The sequence below is a fragment of the Megachile rotundata genome, chromosome 4 (assembly GCF_050947335.1).
Source record: "Megachile rotundata isolate GNS110a chromosome 4, iyMegRotu1, whole genome shotgun sequence".
NCBI lineage: Eukaryota > Metazoa > Arthropoda > Insecta > Hymenoptera > Megachilidae > Megachile > Megachile rotundata.
Window position 1 is genome coordinate 16,708,083 of NC_134986.1, and position 23,993 is coordinate 16,732,075.

Below are 23,993 nucleotides of genomic sequence, written 5' to 3' on the forward strand. Positions count from 1 at the left end.
GTCGAGCCATAAATCCGCGAGAATGGAATAATTGACGGCTGGTAGGGAAACGATTACGAATCGAATGCATTGGCGTAACTAGGTATGGACCGGGGTCGATCTCATCCTTCTTAGAATACGGATTCACCCTTACTAAGGAACGTTTGCTTGAGAAACGCTGGATCTGCTATAATTTGTGTACATATACCAAAGACATATGGTAGGGATTTTCAAAGTTTTAGATCATCAAGGTTATATATTTTTAAATTTTTTAATTCTTGATTTTCAATTTTTCAGATTCTCAAATTCTTGATTTATCAAATTCTCAAATTTAGGTTTCTATACCAACAAACTCTTGAGGTCCAAATTTTTGTGCTCCTAAATTATCAAGTATTCAAATGATCATATCTCCAAATCCTCAAAGTCTTTAATTTTAAGATCATCACATTTTCAAGTTTACAAATCCCTGAATTCTCAAGTCCCCAAATTCCTAAATCTGTAAATTTCCAAATCCCTAAATTTTCATATTCTCAAATTCCCAAATCTCCAAAGCCTCAAGTTTTGAAATTTTCAAATTTCCAAATCCCTAAATCCCTAAATCCCTAAATTCTTAAATCCTTAAATCCTTAAATCACCAAATCCCCAAATCTTCAAATTCCTAAATTCTCAAATCCTTAAATCCCCAAATCCCCAAATCCCCAAATTCCTAAATTCTGATATCTCTAAATCCTCAAATCCCCAAATCCCCAAATCCCTAAATCCCTAAATTTCTATATCCCCAAATTTCTAAATTCTCAAATCCCTAAATCCCCAAATCCCCAAATCCCCAAATCCCCAAATTCCCAAATCCCCAAATCCCCAAATCCCCAAATCCCCAAATTCCTAAATTCTCAAATCCCTAAGTCCCCAAATTCCCAAATCCCCAAATCCCCAAATCCCCAAATCCCCAAATCCCCAAATCCCTGAATCCCTAAATTTCCATATCCCCAAATTCCCAAATCCTCAAATTCCCCAAATTCCCCAAATTCCCCAAATTCCAAAATCCTAAAATCCCAAAATCCCAAATTCCCTAACTTTGAATTTACGCCAATGAGAAAATCCCACTTCAGTTTCTCCGCACCAGCTAACGATAGTATTCGGCCAACAAACACTGGTGATTTTGCAAACATAATTGGCGGATGCTTAAATGGCCGGCCAGATCGCATCTTACGCGTAAACAATGATCGACTTTCCTTTTCGTTTCGCAACAAGAAGAAGATGGTTCGTTTGGGCTATCTATCGATCTTAAAAATGAATATCGGTTCGCGTGGATTCCGCGGTCCTATCGTTTGCGAAATCGTCGCCGAGCAGCTGCCATCGTGATATATTTAAGCGCAGACCGTTTCTATTGGTAAACTAACCGGAATCTGGGCCAGTTACAACACCTGTCGAGCCCACGATGACTCGTTCTTAGCGTCGAATGCCAAATTTTCTTCGCGTTATTTAACTTTGACGATGGGCGCCAATAAATGTATCGTTCGCTTCTCTGACAAATATACCTCGTGATATTTAATTACAAGTTCTTTCCTCGTACGATGAACTTTATACTCTTTCTATTCGATTAAATATATTCAAGGATGATGGAGGTTTTACTATTCATGAACTACTAAATATAGAAATTTAGAAATCTAAATTAAGATTTCAAATCTCCTACGCAAATTAAGGAATGTAAATCTAAAGTTCTTCAGAGTAGAAATCTCTGATTTATCCTTGGGAATCTAAGAAGTATTGGAACCCATAAGAACCCATGCAAAATTAGCAGAGAAGTTACAGAAGTTTAGAAAATTCGAAGTCTGAGAGAAAGTCGAGGAACCCTAAATCCCAAAGAGCCAAAAAGAATTCAGAGATTATCAAGGATATTTTTAGAAGTAATAATAGAAACGTTATCCACGTCATGAAGTCTTTGGAAGGTGTACGAGGCCATGCATTAAGGGTGCATGCACAACAATCGTGCAACGCGATACACATGTACGTACCCTTTTATCAATAGCGTTATACGGCGCACGTTGATTTAAAGCCCGCACGGTTATGCAAGCCAGAAGAATGGTTTGCTCGCGAACAATATAACCCGTACACGATACAAATTACAGCTGTCAACGTAGCGAAGCACAAATGACCCGATCTTCGCGCCTACTCCATCGTAAGTCAATATTTACGAGCTGCTTAACGCGAAAAGGTAAACTGCGCGCAATACGGAAAATTTCGATCGATTTTCATCGAAATGTCGGCAATTACGCGATTGTCCAAATCGTAGACTTCGTTCAGAATGTAGCGATAAAGAGAATATTTTCGTTTAAATTCTAAGGGTTCCTTCATTCAATGATGGTTTATTACGTGTAACTTCTATGATATGAAAAGCTGATTGTGTTAATTATAGCTCGAAATTGGGACACTGTTGTTCAGATCGACATTGTAAACAAAGGATGATTTGTTCCGAATGCGTGGACCATTACGTGAATTTCCATTCATTGCTATCTTAACTATCGCATAAATTTAGTAATAAAGTCCGAAACGACACGAGGGGGATATAATTTGAGCCACGTTTGGAAGACTTATCAGAAGTGCCCTCATGGTTCACGATGCAACCTGCGTTATCGCAAAGCGCCTTATCGTGAATGTTTCAGGTATCTTAAACCACCTGGGACTGTATCTCTTCAATTCAGTATCATTCAATTTCATCTGGAGTATTTTCTTTAAATTTACAGAAGAGAAAACATCATAGAATCTGACCCATGCACAATGCATCAGAGAGCACAAGTCTATCAAAATATAAAAATGTGATGTATTCAGCTAATTTTATTTGGTATTACTCCTTCGAATTTTTTTAAAACTAATCTGCTACAAATTGTTTCTACAATTCATTAGAAATCGTATCAGCAACCCACTGGAAATTGTTTCTAAAATCCTTCAGGATTTGAATCATGCAGACTTGTATGAAGTGTAAATAATTATTGAAGAACGAATTCAAATGTGTGCACTAAATTTGGAAATAGAAAGCAGGAAGTACATTAAACATAAAATAATCTAACAAGGTAACACTGCAACCTAAATGTGCATCTCTACACGTGACGAAAGTGTCAAAAGAGCTCAGAAGTAGATGGGCAACAAAATTCCTCAGCTTTCAAAATAGCTCGAAGTCTAGCAAATCCCGAATCGAACAGAGCATACCTTGATCGAAATTTCGAACGTATTCAAGTTCAATAAATAACTTGTTGGAAGATAAATTTGAGCGTAGCAAATTCAGTTGCCGATCTAACACGGTTTAATTTTAGTACCTAACGCGATTTTGAACAGCCATAATGCTCTAAGATTGTCAGAACTTCAGTTCTTGTATCACAAACCGTAGAACGGAACCATGTGACCCACAAGAAACTCCCTCGTTATCTAATAGTCCAATTACCGTGTCACTGTGTACTCATTGAAAAATCCTCGATTATCCACGATGCGATGTGCAGCCCTCAACAGTCCCTTCCGGTTTCACTCGGAGCACCCCGAGCGCTTACGCAACGAGCCTACGTAACCGCCGCGTGTTCGGAGAGGCACATTCACTCCCCGTGTATGAACGAGCAACGTCAACAACAACAACAACAACAACAACAACAACAGTAGAATCGAGTTATCCGAGAGAGGCACATTCCTGTTCACTCGCGACCGAGTCGTAACGGGTGGTCGCGAAATCGCCTAGCCCTACCTGTCTGCGCCTATCGTCCCTAAATCGACCAAGCACGGAACAACACACGTATGTACACATATACGGGCACGTATAGAGCGTGAGGAGAGCGTGCACGTGTCGCGTTCGGGCATACACACCTGCACGTGTTACTCCTCGATGACGTCCAGACGAAACGCACGAGCGTGCACCTGCTCTCGCACCGCGTTGTATCTCGTCCCGTATTCCTGTTCACTTTGGCCCGCGATCGCGCCCGTGCCCGTCCTCGCACTCCTCGAGCACCCGTCTCTCTTCTTTCGCGCGTGTGGCGTGCACCGTGCGCTAACGGGCTTTCCGTATACGTTCTTGGCTCACCGACGCGTGCACGTACGACTTTGTGCCTCGCGTGCGTGTGCGTGTACAGGGTGACTGTGTGTGTATGTGTGTATATGTGTGTGCGTGCGCGCGCGCGTGTTACGACGATGTGCCGCCGTGACTGTACCACAAGAGCTGTCAGATCGGACGCGCGTCGACGCTGATTATGGCGAGAACGTGATACAGCAATCGAGGAACGAGGTAACACGCAGCTCGGTGTACCAGCGGAGACTGCCGGGTCCCCCTCGGTCTCGCCGAGTGCTGCCCGTTATAGTGGAAAGGTATATAGCGCGCTCGTAGCGTGTGTATACACCGCGCTTGCTGGATTCAACGGAGAGAGGGGTCGTTCGGGGAGGTCGGGGATAACTCGGACTTCACGGTGGGGGACGGAATCGCGAGAGGGGCAGGGAGGGACGAACTGTGGTGGGGAGGACCGGACCGTGGAGGGGAGGGCGCACGCTCTGGGTGCTCTGACGTAAGGGTTTACATCGGTTTATCGCCTACCAAAGGACGATTTTCGATATAGACAAATTTTTGGTACCGTTGTGAACTCTTACTCCGTTCACAAATTTTTGGTACCGTTGTGAACTCTTACTCCTTTCACAAATTTTTGGTACCGTTGTGAACTCGTACTCCTTTCACAAATTTTTGGTACCGTTGTGAACGGCACACTCAGTGAAAAGTACCACTTGCATCGATTCATGTTATATGGTCAAAAGGTGAAGGGTGAACTTTGGCAAACTTTGGTAGCCATCCCTGCACGATTTTTATATAAAGTACGCTGATGTATGAAGGGGTTGTTGCAGATGAATTTTTGGTACCGTTGTGAACGGGGCTTATAACGTTACGAGGTACCACTTGTATCGACTTATTGCGGTACATGATCAGAAAGTTAAAGGGTAAAGTTAAAAATAGGCAAAACTTGATAGTCATTGAAAGTGCACGATTTTTATACACTGATGTATGGCCAGCCGATGGACGATATTATATGTAGGCGAATTTTTGATGTTCGTTGTGAACTAGGTACCATTTGCATCCGTTTGAGTTGTTATATAGTCAAGGGGTTAAAGGATAATGTTAAAAGTAGGCAAATTTTGGTAATCATCGAAAACCAACTACCTTTCTACGTGATGTACATTGATACACTGTTGGTTGAAGAATGATGTTGCATATAGGGGAATTTTTAGTAGCTGAGTATGATATATTTGTGTTTTTATGTAGTATAATTTGCATTGGTTTATTTTTGTACGTAATGATGTTATAAAATTGTAAAATGTAAGATGGTAAAATGGTCATATAATACAATGATGAGATAGTAAAATGGTAAAATGGTAAAATGGTAAAATAGCAAAATGGTTGTGTAATACAATGATGACATAGTGAAATAATAAAATGGTAAAATGGTAAAATACTAAAATAGTAAAACAGTAAGAACAACATTCTTGTGAAATAATGTACCAAAACATACACACACAAGCTCAGCTATTTACACACACAAAAAGTTAGTATCTCTTTATAGCGATATTATTAATCGAGGAAGGAAAAGTGTTGAGAAATACATAAGTATCATCTCGAATGATCCAGGATGTACGCGGCGCGACGCGTGGGAGGGATGAAGAGAGAAACGAGCGTGGGGTGAATGGTGGGGCGTTTCAGTTGGAGGGGGGAGTGCAAGGGCGCGATAGTGGGGATGTTGAACGAAAAGAGGGGAGGATGACGGTCATTAGTGCTACTGGGACACGGAAGCGAATTCTCGCTATCCTCCGCGACCCCCTCTGCGACCCGTTTCGCGACCCGGCACCGGTAACCACCCACTCTTCTCTACTTTCTCTCTTCCTCTAACTGTTCTATCTTTATGTATTTTCCACGCTCGTTCTCTTTCTTTCCGTGTCTCCATTCTTTTTGCCGCACGTTTCTTTCTATCCACCTTTTTCTCTCTTCGCTACTTTATACTGGGTGGTGCTTTTCTAACTGCATCTGTAAGAACCAGACATTTGATGCAGCAGACATCAATGATGATGTAGACATCGGTATATTTGATACATTATGCCAAACATTGTATGAAATCTGTACAGAAAACATGAGATATATGAACAATTAATGATATCTACATTTATTAAGCAGTTAGTTGCTGAATTTGGTTTAAGAAATTCGTCACGAGACACGTAAATAAAATCAAGCAAACAGTGTGCATGTAGGATAATTTATCCTACTGCACTTAATTTATGCTCTTATTATAAGTTTCATGGAAAATGTAAAACAATGTGAGGAAGAATTATGTTTTTATCCAACAGAAAATGAGAAGTAAGTTCATGTCGATTAGACTGAAATAAAGTTCTGGGTTGATGTATATACATGTCGAACTTGGTTAACTGGTTAATGTGACACAGCCTGCGAGCTCTGTAATCTCAGATAGAATACCAATGTTTCTGTTCGCAAACCACTTGTCTTATTAGGATTAACAGCACTAAGTTTAGCATTGTATTCAGCATTACATTTAGCATTAGACTTACAGATATTAATATCACCACTTACATTCAAAATGCAAATAAACAATAAATGAAATGAATCAAACCAATGTGCCTTATCGATGTACCTAAATTGCAGTAAATGTACACTGATGTACCTAAATTACAGTAAGTACCTGTCAGGTAGTGAAAGACTACAGTTTAACATGAAATGCAAAGTGCACAAAATGTCCCAACGTTTGAAAGAAAAAAGGTAGTACACCCTGTATAGGAGCCGTCCGGGGTGCGCCTGCACTCTGCAGCTGCATACATCCCCTTTTGCAGAGCTCGTGCTGGTTAAGAGTACGTCGACGAGAAGCAGCACGAACACGAGCGCGATTAAGCCGCGTTCGCGACCTCGTCCTTGCCAGCTAGCCAAGATCGGGGCCGTTCTGTTGCCTCGCACGCGCCATGCGGTAACAGAAGCTTTCTTTCAAAGCGTACGCTCAAACAGAGAATTCGTTCACCCTCTCGCGATCGAGTATTATCTTCACGTATCGCTGCATTCGGTTCACTACGAGAGGTTGAATTTTGATTACTATGTCTATAACCTCTTCGCTTGTTTTCGTTTAACCTTTGGCTGCGACTCCTATGTTTTCCACATTTATTGTTTTAGTAAACTTGTAATTTATCACGTGTGGTTAGGTTTAAATATTTTGATAGCATTTCAGTATGTGGAGTATTTAGTACGTTTAGTATAGATATATTTGTAGACGTATTCAGTATAGATACATACATGTAAATGTATGTGCATGTAAATTAAAAAATATACATTTACATACATTTACATTAGTATACATACGTATATTTGCATTAGAATACATAATCTACGCTTCAGTACATATGATTTTACATAATGGTTAAGTGCAAGAGTGCATCATAGTCGAAGGTCAAACCACAGTTCCTATAATTCGCACAAGTATCTAATATTCGAACATACCATCCAAAATATGGAGATGCACCTACGGCTCTGATAACTAAAACTCCCTACACTGTCACCTGAATATAAATAATTCTAATAAATAAAATTTATGGAAGACCCATAAGGATTCCTCATGCAGCTACATCAAGAAGCAAAATCGATAGCGCAACTGTTACCAACTTCAGCTCTTCCCCGACGAATTTCAGGCCATTTTCCGCGCTCGTTACGACAAAGTAGCAAACTCGCGTTATCGAGTTGATATCCCCCGGAACGGTATATTACAGCTACAAATTGAGGAATTGCACTGACAAAGCAATCGATACTCGGCGAAGTCTGGCGGCGGTATTTTCATAAGGAAACGCAAGCGCTCGCAGATATTTCCGGCTGGTCGAAGATCGATAGGAAGCTGCACGGTGTTGTAGGATTTAAAGGCTGGTAATTGATTTCCTGCCAGTGGTCGCTGGAATTCCAGCGCCCTTTACCCTTTCGGATCGGCCCACGCTCTGGGCGTGGCGAGAGAACGAAGAACACCCGGAAGATCCCGGTCGAAGGTCAAACGGTGTCTATGCTCGTGCAGACGTCTTAGCGAAAAAAGAAATCGCATGATAACGCTGGTATTATTGATTAACTAAAACAATGAGCTCAACTTTGACATTTCTCGGAGTACAACTTAATTGAAGCTCTTTGGCGATCTGAGGGGTCATTTTTAATAACGATTTATGGTATCGACGCAAGAGTGATTCCAGTTGTGCTGCTTCGAGGTTAAGTATTTAACATTAAAATTTGAGGGGTGCTGGGATTTTATGGTATGGAAAGTGTGGGAATATAGCGAGCTAGGGATTTGGGAATGTAGGCTTTTGGAGGTGTTTGAATTCGGGGGTATAAGGATTTGGGGATGTAGGGATTTGGGGATGTAGGGATCTGGGGATGTAGGGATTTGGGGATGTAGGGATTTGGGGATGTAGGGATTTGGGGATGTAGGGATTTGGGGATGTAGGGATTTGGGGATGTAGGGATTTGGGGATGTAGGGATTTGGGGATGTAGGGATTTGGGGATGTAGGGATTTGGGGATATAGGGATTTGGGGATGTAGGGACCTGAGCATATAGGGATTCGGAGATGTACGAATTCGGGGGTATAAGGATTTGGGGATGTGGAAATCTAGGGATGTAGGGATTTGGGGATGTAGGGATCTGGGGATGTAGGGATCTGAGCATATAGGGATTCGGAGATGTACGAATTCGGACATATAGGGATTGAAGTTGTAGGAATTCGGGAAAGTTCGAATTCAGGAGTATAGCTATTCAGAGACGTATGGATCTGGTTATGTAGAGATATCGGGCCATGTACGAATTCGAGAATATAAGAATTTGAGGACACCAGGAATTCGGAAATATAAAAACTCAAGGTTCTACAAATTATGTGTGTAACAATTCGAGAATCTACAGATTCGAAAATATAGAAATGCAGTCACCTAGAAATTCAGGGGTCCATTTTGTGGGTCCAACAATTCGGGGACCTAGGTATTCAGATATCTAAACATTCAGCTATCCAAGTATTAGAGGATCTAATACAAAATGGAGGACGATAACCTACGTCAATGAAAAATCTTGACAGTAGCAATTACAAAATGCAACTTGACAAATCGCGGACTACCGTTTAACATACGATTGACGAAGTACGTTGTGAATTTTCACGCGTGTTAAACGCACCGAGGGGCGCTCACGCGAGATGGAACCTTGAAGCGACCGGTTGCACGCACGCTGGCCACCGTTAAACGTATGTATATTAACGGAGCGTGTTTCAATTAAATTGCACATTCCATCGACGACGTTCTCTTCGAACACGCATACCGATACCACGCAACTGTACTCTCGAAACGCGAGACACCGTTGTTGGAGTACTTCGATTCTCGTTACGTGAGAACGTTCGAGTGCGAACATCTTAGATTAACTCTTCATCAATTTCAATTACCGATTTCTGTCTCTGGAATTAAAGATGATGACTCTTGTTAAGGATTAATGATTTTGGACTTTGAAATTAAAGATGATTCTGGTTATAGTTTGTGAAATTGAAGATAAAAATTCTGGTTATAGTTTGTGAATTTAAAGATAATTCTAGTTAAAGATTATGAAATTGAAGACGATGATTCTGGTTAAGGATGACTGATTTTAGACTTTGAATTTAAGAATGATAATTCTGGTTATAGTTTATGAAATTAAAGATAATCATTCTGGTTATAGTTTATAAAATTAAAGATGATAATTCTGGCCATAGCTTATGAAATTAAACACAACAATTCTGGTTAAAGATGACCGAATTACGAAGTAAGTAATTAATGCAAAGTTTAAAAAAGCACCGATTTACCGTCACGTGTTTCCTCAAACACGTGAACGTGTCGAAGAGGTTCGGGTCAAGGCTGTCAGCGGGCTTTGTCCACCCTGTTCAAGGTGACGCGCTCGATAGCTGAATCAGGTTGATTTCTGGTTTCCGTTTATTGACAGGCGACGTCCAACTATCTGTAATTCTATAATTAGGACCGCGTTAATTAGGGAACATCGAACGGGCACACCATAAGTGGGACATTCACTTGTCGCTACTCGCAGTTTCTGCAAACGTTCATGGCAAGTTTCGTTACTTAAGAACGTTGTTTTCTGAACGCTTGTTTGATCGATCGACAGCCCGCAAAGTCCCGTGGTACGTTTCCGGTGGACTTCGTTGGTAGAACAACCATGCTCTGGAAGAACATTTCTGAAGCTGCTTCTTTTATTATTTTACAGATGGTTCGCGATATTTTTGTATGCGTTATATATTCGCTTAAAAATATATTCAGATATACATTCATTTTAAAATACATGTACTCAGACATACACATATGTACAATATGCATGTATGTTCATTTAAAAATACATGTACTCAGACATACACATATGTACAATATGCATGTATGTTCATTTCAAAATACATGTACTCAGACATACACATATGTAGAATACGTATGTATGTTCATATAAAAATACATGTACTCAGACATACACATATGTAGAATACGTATGTATGTTCATATAAAAATACATGTACTCAGACATACACATATGTATAATATGCTTGTAAGTTCATTTCAAAATACATGTACTGAGACATATACATATGTACAATACGTATGTTCACTTTAAAATACATGTACTCAGACATACACATATGTACAATATGCATGTATGTTCATTTCAAAATACATGTACTCAGACATACACATATGTAGAATACGTATGTATGTTCATTTAAAAATACATGTACTCAGACATACACATACGTACAATATGCATGTATGTTCATTTCAGAATACATGTACTCAGACATACACATACGTACAATATGCATGTATGTTCATTTCAAAATACATGTACTCAGACATACACATATGTACAATATGCATGTATGTTCATTTAAAAATACATGTACTCAGACATACACATATGTACAATATGTATGTTCACTTTAAAATACATATATTATAGGATGTATAGGGCGCCTCACAACTAGTGAAGGACATTAGAGTCTGACATAGGATATTAATCATCACAGTAAACTGCTTATCGCGGGTGTATTTTAATTCCCTGCAAGTTGCATAAATCGTTTCCGGCGACAGCTCCAAGTTAATTCGCGCCCCGAAATTTCCTCGCGGTGAACTTAATCGACGCGTCGAGTCGCGGTACGCGTGTTCCGTGAATTCCGCGCGTCTCGCGTTTCCCGACGTAATTACTCGCGGGAACAGCCGGGAAAACGACTCGACGCGACCTTGCGAAACGGCCCCTCGACAATAGACGTTCGCGTTGACCCATTTTCCATTTTCCTGTGCTCCGTCGAAGGAGAAATTTCTATTGTGTTCCCCGTTATTCGGGGAAGATTAAAATATCGGGAAAAAAGGAAATAATTCTTTCCGTTGCTTTATCGACAAAGGAAATTGAACGCTTTTGCTAATTGATCCGGGGAATAATTTGAACAAACAATAATTACGGACTGGAAAACGGACTGGTAATTATACTAATTAAATGGTACTAATAATGATGGCAATTATCGTTTTTTTATTGCTAGTTTATGAAGAAATATATTTTTTTACTCTTGCAAGTAACATTGATACAAATGTAAATGTATAAGTGTTTTCTATTGACAAAATTAAAAAAATTTATTCGTTTTAAAATACAGTTATATTTTGGACAACACAAGGTATAATACAAAATGGAGATTATGAAAAGCAACAAACAGCAGTTCCATTAATTATAAAATTTACAACTCATGTGTTTTGAATGCATAATCATATATTACTTCACGCAGTTACAACACAATGTTGCAATGTAAAAATTAAAATATTACAAAACAAATTTCACGATAATATGAAAAGTGCAACACCAACTGAAAAAATAATAAAACTCCAATAAAATTAACTCCCACATTTAATATACATTTACAACATCCGAACGCACAAAACATGTATTTTTCCAATAAAATTCGACGTTAAAATGTAACAGCAAAAATCGTTGCAGGTGATTATTAAACAACCGTTTATGAATAAATGTTCAGAGACCCGACGAAAAAGGGATATAATTTTTTGCGCGATGAAAAATGTATGCTCGATCGAGCGGAGATTCATGGCACGGCACCAGAATCAGCAAAACGCGAATTCCCGCGCAAAAAGCTGGCGCTTTGTGTCCGGTGAAAGAGACAGAGTGTTCTGTTCAGGTTTTGCTTCGCTGTGACAGTGTAGGATCGTACGAATCTCGGAAATTGAACCGAGGAATTGCGCGCCATTTTCTTTAGCCCGTGAACAGTGTTCCTCGAGTGCTTGTCATCCCTCGTTGAGACTCGTGTACGTTTAAGTGACACTGGCAAATTACATGAATTGAAAATTTTATGAGGTGTTTCACTTGGGAGATATTGAAAATTAGGAATTTTTAGGAATTTGTGGAATTAGGAATTTGTCGAATTCCTACGCTACAAATTCCCACGCGTCGAATTTCTACGCTCCGAATTTCCTTGCGTTGAATTTCCACGCGTGGAATTCTTATGCTCCGAATTTCCACGCGTCGAATTTCCACGCATCGAATTTCCACGCGCCGAATTTCCATGGGTCGAATTTCTCTACGAATCCGAATTTCTATGCGTCGAATTTCCACTCACCGAATTTCTACGCACGGAATTCCTACGCGCCGAATTTCCGCGCGTTGAATTTCTCTACGCTCCGAATTTCCATGCATCGAATTTCCACTCGCCGAATTTCCACTCGCCGAATTTCCACGCGTCGAATTTCTACGCGTGGAATCCCTACGCGTGGAATTCCTACGCCCCGAATTTCTACGCGCTGAATTTTCACGCGTCGAATTTCTCTACGCTCCGAATTTCCATGCATCGAATTTCCACTCGCCGAATTTCCACGCGTCGAATTTCTACGCGTGGAATCCCTACGCGTGGAATTCCTACGCCCCGAATTTCCACGCGCTGAATTTCCACGCGTCGAATTTCTCTACGCTCCGAATTTCCATGCGTCGAATTTCTACGCGTGGAATTCCTACGCCCCGAATTTCTACGCGTGGAATTCCTACGCCCCGAATTTCTTCGCGTGGAATTCCTACGCCCCAAATTTCTACGCGTGGAATTTCTACGCCCCGAATTTCTTCGCGTGGATTTCCTACGCCCCAAATTTCTACGCGTGGAATTCCTACGCCCCGAATTCCTACGCCCCAAATTCCTACATCCCGAATTCTCACGCCCCGACTTTCTGCGCTCCTAATTCTCACGTTCCAAATCCTTACGTCCCGAATTCCGACACCCTGAATCCAAATATCCCGAATCTCTACATCCTCAAATCCCTACAAATCCATATCTCTATACCCACCAATTTCTAATACCCCAAACCCCTATATCTCCAAATCCATAGATCTCCAAACAAAAATTATCGACGGTACACCCTTATGAGCGTCTATATGCGATCTCAAACTCGACACATTTATCAATGTCCCTAGTAGAGCGATTTTAATATCACAGTTGAAAGGATGTCCATCCCAAGAAATTCACGACACCGTGGCACAGGAAGTCAGCCAGAAAGATACGAGCCGTTGTGAAGCAGTCGGAGGCTACTTCCTGTGGCAGTCGCCCCGTACCTCGATTTCCTACCACGTTGTTTCCCGTGATTCGAGCGGGACTCCTTTACCGGCTTCGATAAGCGGTCTCCAACCATAGAGAGTTTCGAAGCTCGTCACGAGTGCGGCATCAAGAGCAATCGTATCGGCGTTCGATGCGGCCATATCTGACCTAAACCTCCGGACCATTCGGCAGAAAATCGATGGAATTTATTCGAGATTATGCGGGCCCTGGCCAGCAGACGGAAAAATAAACGTTCCTCTGGAACGTAACGATTTCGCCAAGTTTCTAGCAACTTTGCCGGTTACCACCCCTCGGCTCGTTCCCGTTGGAGATTCTTCTTTGAGAGTTCGCTGCTTTTCAGGGATTCTTCCGCGGTCTCCTTTGCCTCTTGTTCCAAGGAAATAGAATTTTCCGTCGTTTTATTCTCTTCTATACAATTGTATAATTTCGTTTCGTATTGTCTCTCGTCGATGCTTGTGTTCGCGGCTGAAACTTTCTGCTTTACGGCAACTCCATGGTAATTTCTTCGCTGTCGAATTTTACCAACATTAAGCGAATGTTAAGAGATTTACAGCTGGTTTTCGTGGACAACGGGTTTATTCGAACCATTTATTTGACATTTTATTAGAGCTCGTAAACTTAGCAGTAGTTTGATAGACACGCTTAAATTCTTCGACGATTTTTAAAAATATTTTTGTTAAGTCAAAATTATTGACTTGTTGAATTCTTTGAAATCTAGCATCTAAATGCTATAGCAAATCCACGCATTTAAGAGCAAGGTACTCCCATGTTACATTACCCCTTTCTAGACTGATGTTCATAAGAGATGATCAAACAGATTAATTTCAGTTTATGAGATTTTTAAAATTCGATACCGTGAAAATGAATATTCACCTTGACACGAATTTCACAGCAATTTAATATTTTGAAGCACACCTCGATACAAGACATCCCCTAGCAAAACGCGGTTACTTGGCAACAGTCTCTCTCCGCTCCATCGAATTCCGACGTTGTCGTGACAAACCATTCATCAAAGTTATGACAGGCTAACACAGCGTCGAATCGGTTGTTCGTCGCGGCGCTTACGTTCTGTCTCGCATCGTCGACCACCGAGAGAACAAGTTTCAATTTTGCCCCGACACCGGAAAAGCGAATTATTTTGCGCACGGATTTACATTTTCCCCCCTCTCTCGATGTCCTGGAAATTTCGAAACGCTCGCTGGCTGCCGTCACCCGCTTTGACCTCGATTAACATGCGCGAGAAACGAGGCTAGAAAGAGAGAGATGGCCGTTCGTAAATCGTGATCGAACAGGAAACGGGTTATCGATTCGATGGACGAGAGAGAACGATTTCGTTGCTTTTGTTCGCTCGCTGCCCTGGGAATTCGTTCTCTGAATTTTGATCGACCTCCACAGAGATGATAAAGGATGAGAAGAGTTCGGTGATAAGGAAACCACCATCGTTTATGACCCTTTCACCGAAACTTGTTGTTAGAAAAATTTCGTGATATTAACACGTTCGGCTTTAATTGTATTTGCATAACTATTTTGTCATTATTTTTCGTATAAAAATTGTTCGTATAAAGCTTCTTTATTAAAACAAACCAGTCGGTCAATGATATCAGCCGTTTTATCCGAACGTTAGCCATCGGCCATTTTATATGGACATTAGCCATCGGCCATTTTGTACGAAGCTGCTAGCCATTTTATCTAACGAGTTAGCCATTCAATGAACAGCCATTTTGTGTTGAAAGTATTAAAACGTTTATACAATTATATAAAACTTTGTACTTCATGTTGATATATTATAAACGCCATTTTGTGATCCTGTTCCTCTGATCAGTTTCAAGATGTCTTGAAGTTATCATTGCTGCAATGTTCAGTCATTTTATATTGAGAACATCAATGAAACATACGTGTCCATACAAGGCATCTTCATAAGTGTTCTTATGTTTAAATAATCTTCATAAATTTTATCATAAGTATAATGATTTACTTTCATATTCTAAATGTCCATACAAGTCATCTTCATAAGTCTTTTTATGTTTAAATAATCTTCATAAATCTTATCATAAGTATAATGATTTACTTTCATTTTCTAAATGTCCATACAATTCATCCTCGTAAGTCTTCTTATGTTTAAATAATCTTCATAAATCTTACCATAAGTATAATGTTTTACTTTCATTTTCTAAATGTCCATACAATTCATCCTCATAAGGCTTGTTATGTTTAAATAATCTTCATAAATCTTATCATAAATATAATGATTTACTTTCATTTTCTAAATGTCCATACAATTCATCTTCATAAGTCTTCTTATGTTTAAATAATCTTCATAAATCTTTTCATAAGTATAATGATTACTCTCATATTCTAAAATGGACATCAGAAGAAATTTTCAAGAAATGACATAAGAATTTTGAAGAAATGAGGAATATGCAGCAAGTAAAAATATAATTCATGTCGAAAGGTGTTAAGAATATTTAATCGAAGGGTAAAGGCGGAACACGATCGTCTACTAACGAGATATTTCATAAAAGCAGATTAGCGGGTACCACAGTTCCACGGTCCCCGTGGCGGCAATTAATCCCGAGGCTACGAGCGAGTGCAGCCACGAGCACGAGCAATTTACTCTGCCCCCGAAATTAATTTCGCCCGTTCGACATTCACGCGTATCATTTCAACGCTTCGACCGATTTTTTTTCCCTCCGTCCGGGGAGTTCGGATTTTTGATACCTTCATTTTATATCCATCGATTAACCCGTGTTATTTTAGCCACGTTAGAAATCTTTTCTATTGCCCAATATTCGTTCAGGATTAATCCCAATTTCGTTGAAATTGATACAAATTGTTCGACTAGCATCGTTTCGGAAAACGTAGACCCCGGACGATTTCAACCCTTTTCCCTCGTCACATTTAATTACACCCGCCATTTACGTAACCCAATTCCGAGTAAATTATTGCGGGACCACCTGTTAAATCACGCATACAGAAATGCTTAATTACCCCTTCGTGAATAAATCAACCGAGCGAAAGGAAGAAATAGGGTTGCGAAGGGGTCCTGATCAATTCATCACTTGTAAGCTACAAAAATGACCATCATTTGTTTTCGATTGCTTAACGTTACAGTTTCTCAAAATTCACAGATTCTTGAGAACCTCGGTCATATTTATCAACCCTCAGAAACTTCAACCTTTTATCCTTAAAAAATATAAACCTTCAAGCATCAAATTTTAGCAAAAAGGATCAGGTTGCTTTACCTACAAAAACTATGAGATCTTGTGTCGTATGAAAGCATTTCACATTAAATAATTATTAAAAAAAATGTCATGTTCCACATTTTGAAGAAGGGAATCTAATAACTTATTAATGAAGCAAGTGGATGGGATGTTTATTTATTATTGTGAATTATGTAACAAGCTAAGGGCAAAATTATGTCCTGAATTATGTAACAAACCTTCCGTATTGCTCGCAATTTTTGAACATAACATCGTAAAATTTTACGATAATCATGGCTCCTCAGACAGATAGCAAAATATCCCGGCGCGCCACAGGTCTGAAACTTTTAAACCTTGTTTGAAAAAGGAGACTGCAATATTCCGGTATTCCCAGCTTGATACATTTTTCCCGGACAAATTGAAGCTTTTGAACATGATATACGAGCGTAGTTTCAACCTCGATAGCTCGGAATCTTGAGTTTCTTGAATTTCAAAGAGGCAGAAAATTGCTTTACGCGAGCATCGCTTCCTGATGTTTTCGATTTCAAACACGAACGAATAGATATCCCGATTCGCTGGAAATTTCATTCGGTCATGCTACACTGATCAAATGGTTACGTTATATTAATTGACCTACATACCGTGCCGAGGTTTAATTACCGACAGGCAAGCCAAAATTCGTCGAGTATTCTTCGGCCAAGTTAAATCCACGAATTGTCGTTTCCGTGACCACGGGAAACGTATTCATTGCCGCGTAGCAAACCCGTTTAATTAACGAATTAATTATCGCCAGCGGATGTAGCAACCGTCGACGTTTCATGGCGTTCGCGAAATTATACAGGACGGTGCGCGTTCACTTAACAACCGTCGGTTCTCAGCGTTTTCAATTTTTATGATATCCTGTAAATAGGACCCTTGAATTTCAGAAACTTCAATAATTAAATTGGGTATGAATTATGTTACTCATTTGTATAACCACGACGTCATCACACATTACATCGACTTTCAATAGAATACGCACCAAAAATATTAACTCATAGTAAATTCGGCGCGTAGGAATTCCACGCGTAGAAATTCGGCGCGTGGGAATTCGGGGCGTAGGTATTCCACGCGTAGAAATTCGGCGCGTGGAAATTCGACGCGTGGGAATTTGGGGCGTAGGAATTCGGAGCGTAGGAATTCCACGCGTAGAAATTCGGCGCGTGGAAATTCGGAGCGTAGGAATTCCACGCGTAGAAATTCGGCGCGTGGAAATTCGGGGCGTAGGTATTCCACGCGTAGAAATTCGGCGCGTGGAAATTCGACGCGTGGGAATTTGGGGCGTAGGAATTCGGAGCGTAGGAATTCCACGCGTAGAAATTCGGCGCGTGGAAATTCGGAGCGTAGAAATTCGGAGCGTAGGAATTCGACGCGTAGAAATTCGGCACGTGGAAATTCGGGGCGTAGGAATTCCACGCGTAGAGATTCGGCGCGTAGAAATTCGGCGCGTGAGAATTCGGAGCGTAGGAATTCCACGCGTGGAAATTCGGTGCGTGGAAATTCGGGGCGTAGGAATTCGGAGCGTAGGAATTCGACGCGTAGAAATTCGGCGCGTGGAAATTTAACGCGTAAAAATTCGGAGCGTAGGAATTCCACGCGTAGAAATTAAGCGCGTGGAAATTCGACGCGTGGGAATTCGGGGCGTAGGAATTCCACGCGTAGAAATTCGGCGCATGGAAATTTAACGCGTGGGAATTCGGGGCGTAGCACCTAATTCGAAGGGTTAATCTTTCAGATAAATTTCTTTCATATGCACCGATCGAATTGACAATCGAGCGAGGAAGAAGAAAACTCGTTCGCTGCTAATTACTTGGAAATCGTTAATTGACGAGGGTCCAACGGAAATGCATCGCTTAAAGTCACCCGGAACTTCATTATACCGGGATGAATCGGCGAACCGTGAGCGAGTTGAGTAAAGTAGAATTTAATGTCCCGAAAGGTTTAAACGCCGGCCAAGCGTGGCCCGAGCGAGGGAGTTCGATTTTCTTTGGAACCCAAAGCTAACTCGCCGACTTCATGGTCCGCGTTTCTATTATTCAATTGCTGGATAAAGGACACCTTGTTCGCCTGCTGTAATTGTTCCACACGAATGCAATAATACAGCATAAAGGCTGCTCTAAAGTGTCAGAAACAGTAAGTGTAGCTACGGTGCAAATGCAGTTTAATCAAATTTTGTTGGATGATGGAAACGACAATATTATTTTTCAAATTTTATATACATTTCCTATATTACTATTTTATTTCTATTAATTGTTAAGATCACTGAAATGCTTATTGCTTTGCTTTTTCTATAAATAATTAATTTAACCACATTAGCAGCATCGACCACATATGTCACATATGACATAAGAACAAGAACTTTGAGTCCTATAATATTATTTTTTAGTCTGTTTGTATATATCATTGTCTGAACACTAAGAGTCCTCAAAAGTTCCTACCACTTACTTTTTGCATAAATAATTAATTTAACCACATTAGCCGCCTCGGCCACATATGACCACCCTTGTCAACATGTAAATAAAGAAACCTGAGTACAGAAACCCTAAAACCTACTACCTAGATAATGTCAGCTATCTCACAAGAAGCAGTGTCAATTAAAAAATTAATGATTTCAAAGTAAATTTCTCGAAGACCGATTAAAATATTCCAGCATCGACTTACATTGATCTGAATGTATAAAAGCGTGAGAATTAAATAACAATCAATTTTCAGCGATAATCGCGCAGTTTCTTATCCCGTTGGAACAAGCATAAGCTTGTTCCTCGCGACAGGGTGCTTTGTTTATCGCGAAAAGCCGACGCACCAGACCGTTTCAGCTTATCCACCCCCGCAGCCGGTTCCAGGCTCCGGAGCGTTCGCGAACAAACGATACTCTTTCTGCACGGCGAAACACGCCAGATTCGCGACTATGAAAAAGAATTGTCCCTGGTAACAAGAGCTTAATCTCTGCAGCTTTTCTCTCTTTTCGAGAACTACGGGAAGCTTCACGTTTATATACGTACCTACACCGTCCCATTGTACCGGACGATTCACGCAACCGGCGAGGATTATGCCTCTTTCCTCGCGGAAGATACAGAGGGGGATGAAAAATAGAAACAGAGAAAGTAAAACTCTCTAAGCTTGCATTTCTCTCTTTTATTATTGTATAACTAAAGGGTAACGGGGTTTGCAGTTCCACGAGCGGAACAAAATTTTTTCATGAGTCCTTTGTAGGGGATGTTGAATCGGCAGAGTATAATAGGTTGTAGTTAAAAAATAGTTGATCACTGGAGATACGTGTAAAAGGGTTTCTTTCAGGTCTTACGATGGTCTGTTTGAGGTATCAAGGTAAAACTTTTTAATTCGAGTTTGTATTCGTTATTTCTTCCTTCTGCAAGAAAGTTCAACTTTGTCTATTTATATGTATATCTTTCCAAGTTTCACAATTTCTAGTTATAATTTTTTCCAACCTTCTGCGGTATCTTGAAAAGCATTCTGACTTTTTTTCCGTCCATACAGCAATCGCGCCGTTAGGAAGTTATGCAGCCCTTCGAGCTGCAAACGAAGCATTCGATTTAATAAGATTGTCATGGCGCCGAAAAGAAGCTGCCTTCGAAAGAGCATAGGCGCCTAAAAGATCATAGCGACGACGAGGGAGCCCCTTTATATTAATCCGCGACGGCAGCCCTCGTTCAACCCCTTTCGCAAAAAGGATTATCTTTAATGCAGCTTCCCGTTTTCCCTTGATCCACCGTCACCGCCCTTTTCCGCCGTTTCTTTCTGCCCGGATCCCGGTTGGAGAGACGGGAAAACGCCCCGGTGAGTCCGGGGTGCGCGCACCCCTCTTCGCAGCGTCGGCGGGGGTGTTCGCGCGATACGTGGAAAGCACGCTCGCCTACTATCGCGAATTGGGTCACGAGCCGGCTGCAGGGTGGCGGAGAACGACGGGGTGCGGAGAAAAATACCAACGGGCTACGAGAATGACGGAAGGGGGTGGGTTGGCGAGGGGGTAGCGTACATCGATCGTGATTGTCCCGCGAGCTCGACTTTTGCCAGGTCGCCGGGAAGGGTGGTAGTAAACAAGCGTAGACGGAGGGCTTTGTTAAAGAGAAGGACTCGTTACTTTCTCCTCTTTTTCTCTTTTCGTTTGTTCCTACAGTTTTTCCTGCTTATTATTTCGACTCGTTCCGATCGCGATTGACCTACTTACTCTTTTCGTTGTCTTTTATTTTATCACGATAGGTCTCTTTATCCATCGAAGCATTTTTTCGATTTTTTAACTCATGTTAAACTGTACAGTTTTTCCGCAAACACTTATTCTGATAACTTTTTAAAAATCGATTAAAATTGAAGAGGTGGCTACACTTTTTATGGCCCCGAAATTATTGAAGCTCGAACCACTTTTGATGGATTCCGGAAACATGGTAAAAATATATATCGGCAGAATGTTATCAATATTTCAGTGGATATCGAAAATCCATAAATATTAACGATACACAGATATATTCGAGAAGCCGTTATATTCGAAAAAATTTCATCTTTCGACGTACAGAATCCGCGCTCCGACATTTCGGGGGCTGATCGATTTAAAATCCGATACTTAAACGCGTTCAAATGTAAATTCACGGAAATGGAAGGCAGAATCGGGCAAGGGAAGCTCGTGTCGAGTCAAGGAAGAAGATCCCGTTCTCAGAATTGATATTTTAAATCGATCATCCCAAAGCCGCACCACGGTCGATGACGTTTTCTGATATGGATTCGGGTCAAAAGAACAATTTCCTCGGAGCTTCTTGCGATAAAGCGCACGTGACTTCGGAATAATGGGCTGTGGAATCAAACGTGATCCTCGAAATCGTGAAAAGCTTCCTTCCACATTATAAATAATCGATATATTTTTTATATTTAACTGTGTTAGGGAAAGTGAATATACATTGAGTTTGGGGCCGTAGTACCTGTAGGACTTTTATTTAAAACAAAATTTTAATGTTGGACTGAACATTTGTATCTGCTATAAAAATTTGAATTTTTCGATCAATAAGTGTCTGTAAAAAAAATGTGTATTTTTATGAGCTTCTATTTTTATATGAATCTCAGAGTCGTACACCCTTCAGTAGCACCTTTTTACAAATACGACTACCCTTTACAAATACACAAATGCACTATAATATTTTTCAACAAGGGTCAGAAATAAATATACACAAGAAGATGAACACTATAAAATTTAACAGCTGTCAGTAGCACCTTTTTACAAATACGATTACCCTTTACAAATACACAAATGCACTATAATATTTTTCAACAAGGGTCAGAAATAAATATAAAGAATGAGATGAACACTATAAAATTTAACAGCTGTCAGTAGTACCTTTTTACAAATACGAGTACCCTTTACAAATATACAAATGCACTATAATATTTTTTAACAAGGGTCAGAAATAAATATACACAAGAAGATGAACACAATAAAATTTAACAGCTGTCTGTTAATACATAATATTGTGTTATTATAAATTCGTATAAGTGTACGGATTCGAAGGAATAGAAGATAAATGAAATTCGTGAAACAATGGACAGGTTACGAGACGACTCGATTTCCACAAAGGCAGGCTTCTTATTACCGTAAAGAAAGTCAGAGCCGCGATTCGGCCCGTGAGTACGACACCCTGGCGTAGTTTCGCATTTACGATTATTATAATGGCGGTCGGTGGGCTCCATTAGCGGGATGGCCGCCGCGTTCTCTCGGTTCCGCCATTAGGCCCTTTTCTTCTGCGTTTTCTCTGCCCTGTCCCCTACCCTTTCCTCGTCGCTTCCGTTCCACGAACGATCCTTGTAATAAACCGGCCGCGTTAAAACGTCGCTATAAGCCACCCCCTCGCCCCCTAATATCGTGGCCACTTTGCCAGATGGCATTAATAACGCGGCCTTAGTATTCATGGCGCTTCAGTTCCCCCCTTTTCTCCTCCTGGATACGCCGTACAGATAAGCATTGCTCCCTCGAGTCGTCTTTCGCAGATTTCTTCGATCCTGCCTTCAAGACGCTTACTTTTGTTGTTCTATTCTGGATACGATTTTATACGAATTTACAGGCGCTGGTAGAGCTTGGGGACTAGTATTTAATTCTTTAACTTGTTTTGTATCTTTTTATATTCCTATGATAGGAAATTGAAACCCGTGGTATCGTCCTTGTGTATAGTTGCTGAAGTACTTTGGACAGCAAAAAGGCGCGCCGTATTTCCACGCGCTGGATCTCCACGCATCGAATATCCACACGCCGTATCTCAACGCGTCGTATATTCAAGCATCGAATTTCCACGCGCCGAATTTCCACGCGTGGAGTTACTACGCGTCGAATTACCACGTATAGAATTATCACGCGTCGAATTTCCACGCATGGAGTTACTACGCGCTGAGTCACCACGCGTAGAATTACCACGTGTGGAATTATCACGCGTCGAATTTCCCGCGTGGAGTTACTACGCGCTGATTTGCCACGCGTAGAATTACCACGCGTGGAATTATCACGCGCCGAATTACCACGCGTTAAAATTCCACGCGTCGTATCTCCACGCGTCGAATTTCCATGCGCCGAATTTCCACGCGTGGAGTTACTACGCGTCGAATTACCACGTGTGGAATTATCACGCGTCGAATTTCCACGCGTCGAAATTCCACGCGTCGTACCTCCACGCGTCGAATTTTCATGAGCCGAATTTCCACGCGTAGAATTACCACGCGTGGAATTATCACGCGCCGAATTACCACGCGTCGAAATTCCACGCGTTGTATCTCCACGCGCCGAATTTCCACGCGTGGAGTTACTACGTGTTGAATCACCACGCGTAGAATTACCACGTGTGGAATTATCACGCGTCGAATTACCACGCGTCGAAATTCCCCGCGCCGTATCTCCACGCGCCGTACTTTCACACGCCGTATCTCCACGCGCGACCAAAGAGTCCTATACTTTTAAATCGTATTGTATCTTGACCCTTTCAAAGAACAGAAGGTTGAACAGGAAACAACAATGTGAAACCTTGAAACATCTCCATCTCCAAAGACGCGAAGAATAGACCCAAAATCCCCCACTTAGGGTGATAACACCTCCGTTATGAGTACCCAAGAAGAGTTACCATTGTATTCCC

At 41.0% G+C, this 23,993-nt stretch overlaps 1 protein-coding gene and 2 long non-coding RNA genes across 5 annotated transcripts in view; 1 reads left to right on the forward strand and 2 right to left on the reverse strand.

The window, feature by feature from the left end:
- Positions 1-4,370, reverse strand: part of LOC100883779 (uncharacterized) — a 208,539-nt gene extending 204,169 nt beyond the window's left edge. Inside the window, exon 1 of the mRNA XM_076530568.1 lies at positions 3,829-4,370. The gene's annotated coding sequence lies outside the window, so the exon portion shown is untranslated. The remainder of the gene's footprint in view (positions 1-3,828) is intronic.
- LOC143264257 (uncharacterized) overlaps positions 1-23,993 on the forward strand; it is a 113,601-nt gene that overhangs the window by 54,420 nt on the left and 35,188 nt on the right. The window lies entirely within an intron of this gene.
- LOC143264255 (uncharacterized) overlaps positions 1-23,993 on the reverse strand; it is a 111,555-nt gene that overhangs the window by 50,320 nt on the left and 37,242 nt on the right. The gene's annotated exons all lie outside the window — the stretch shown is intronic.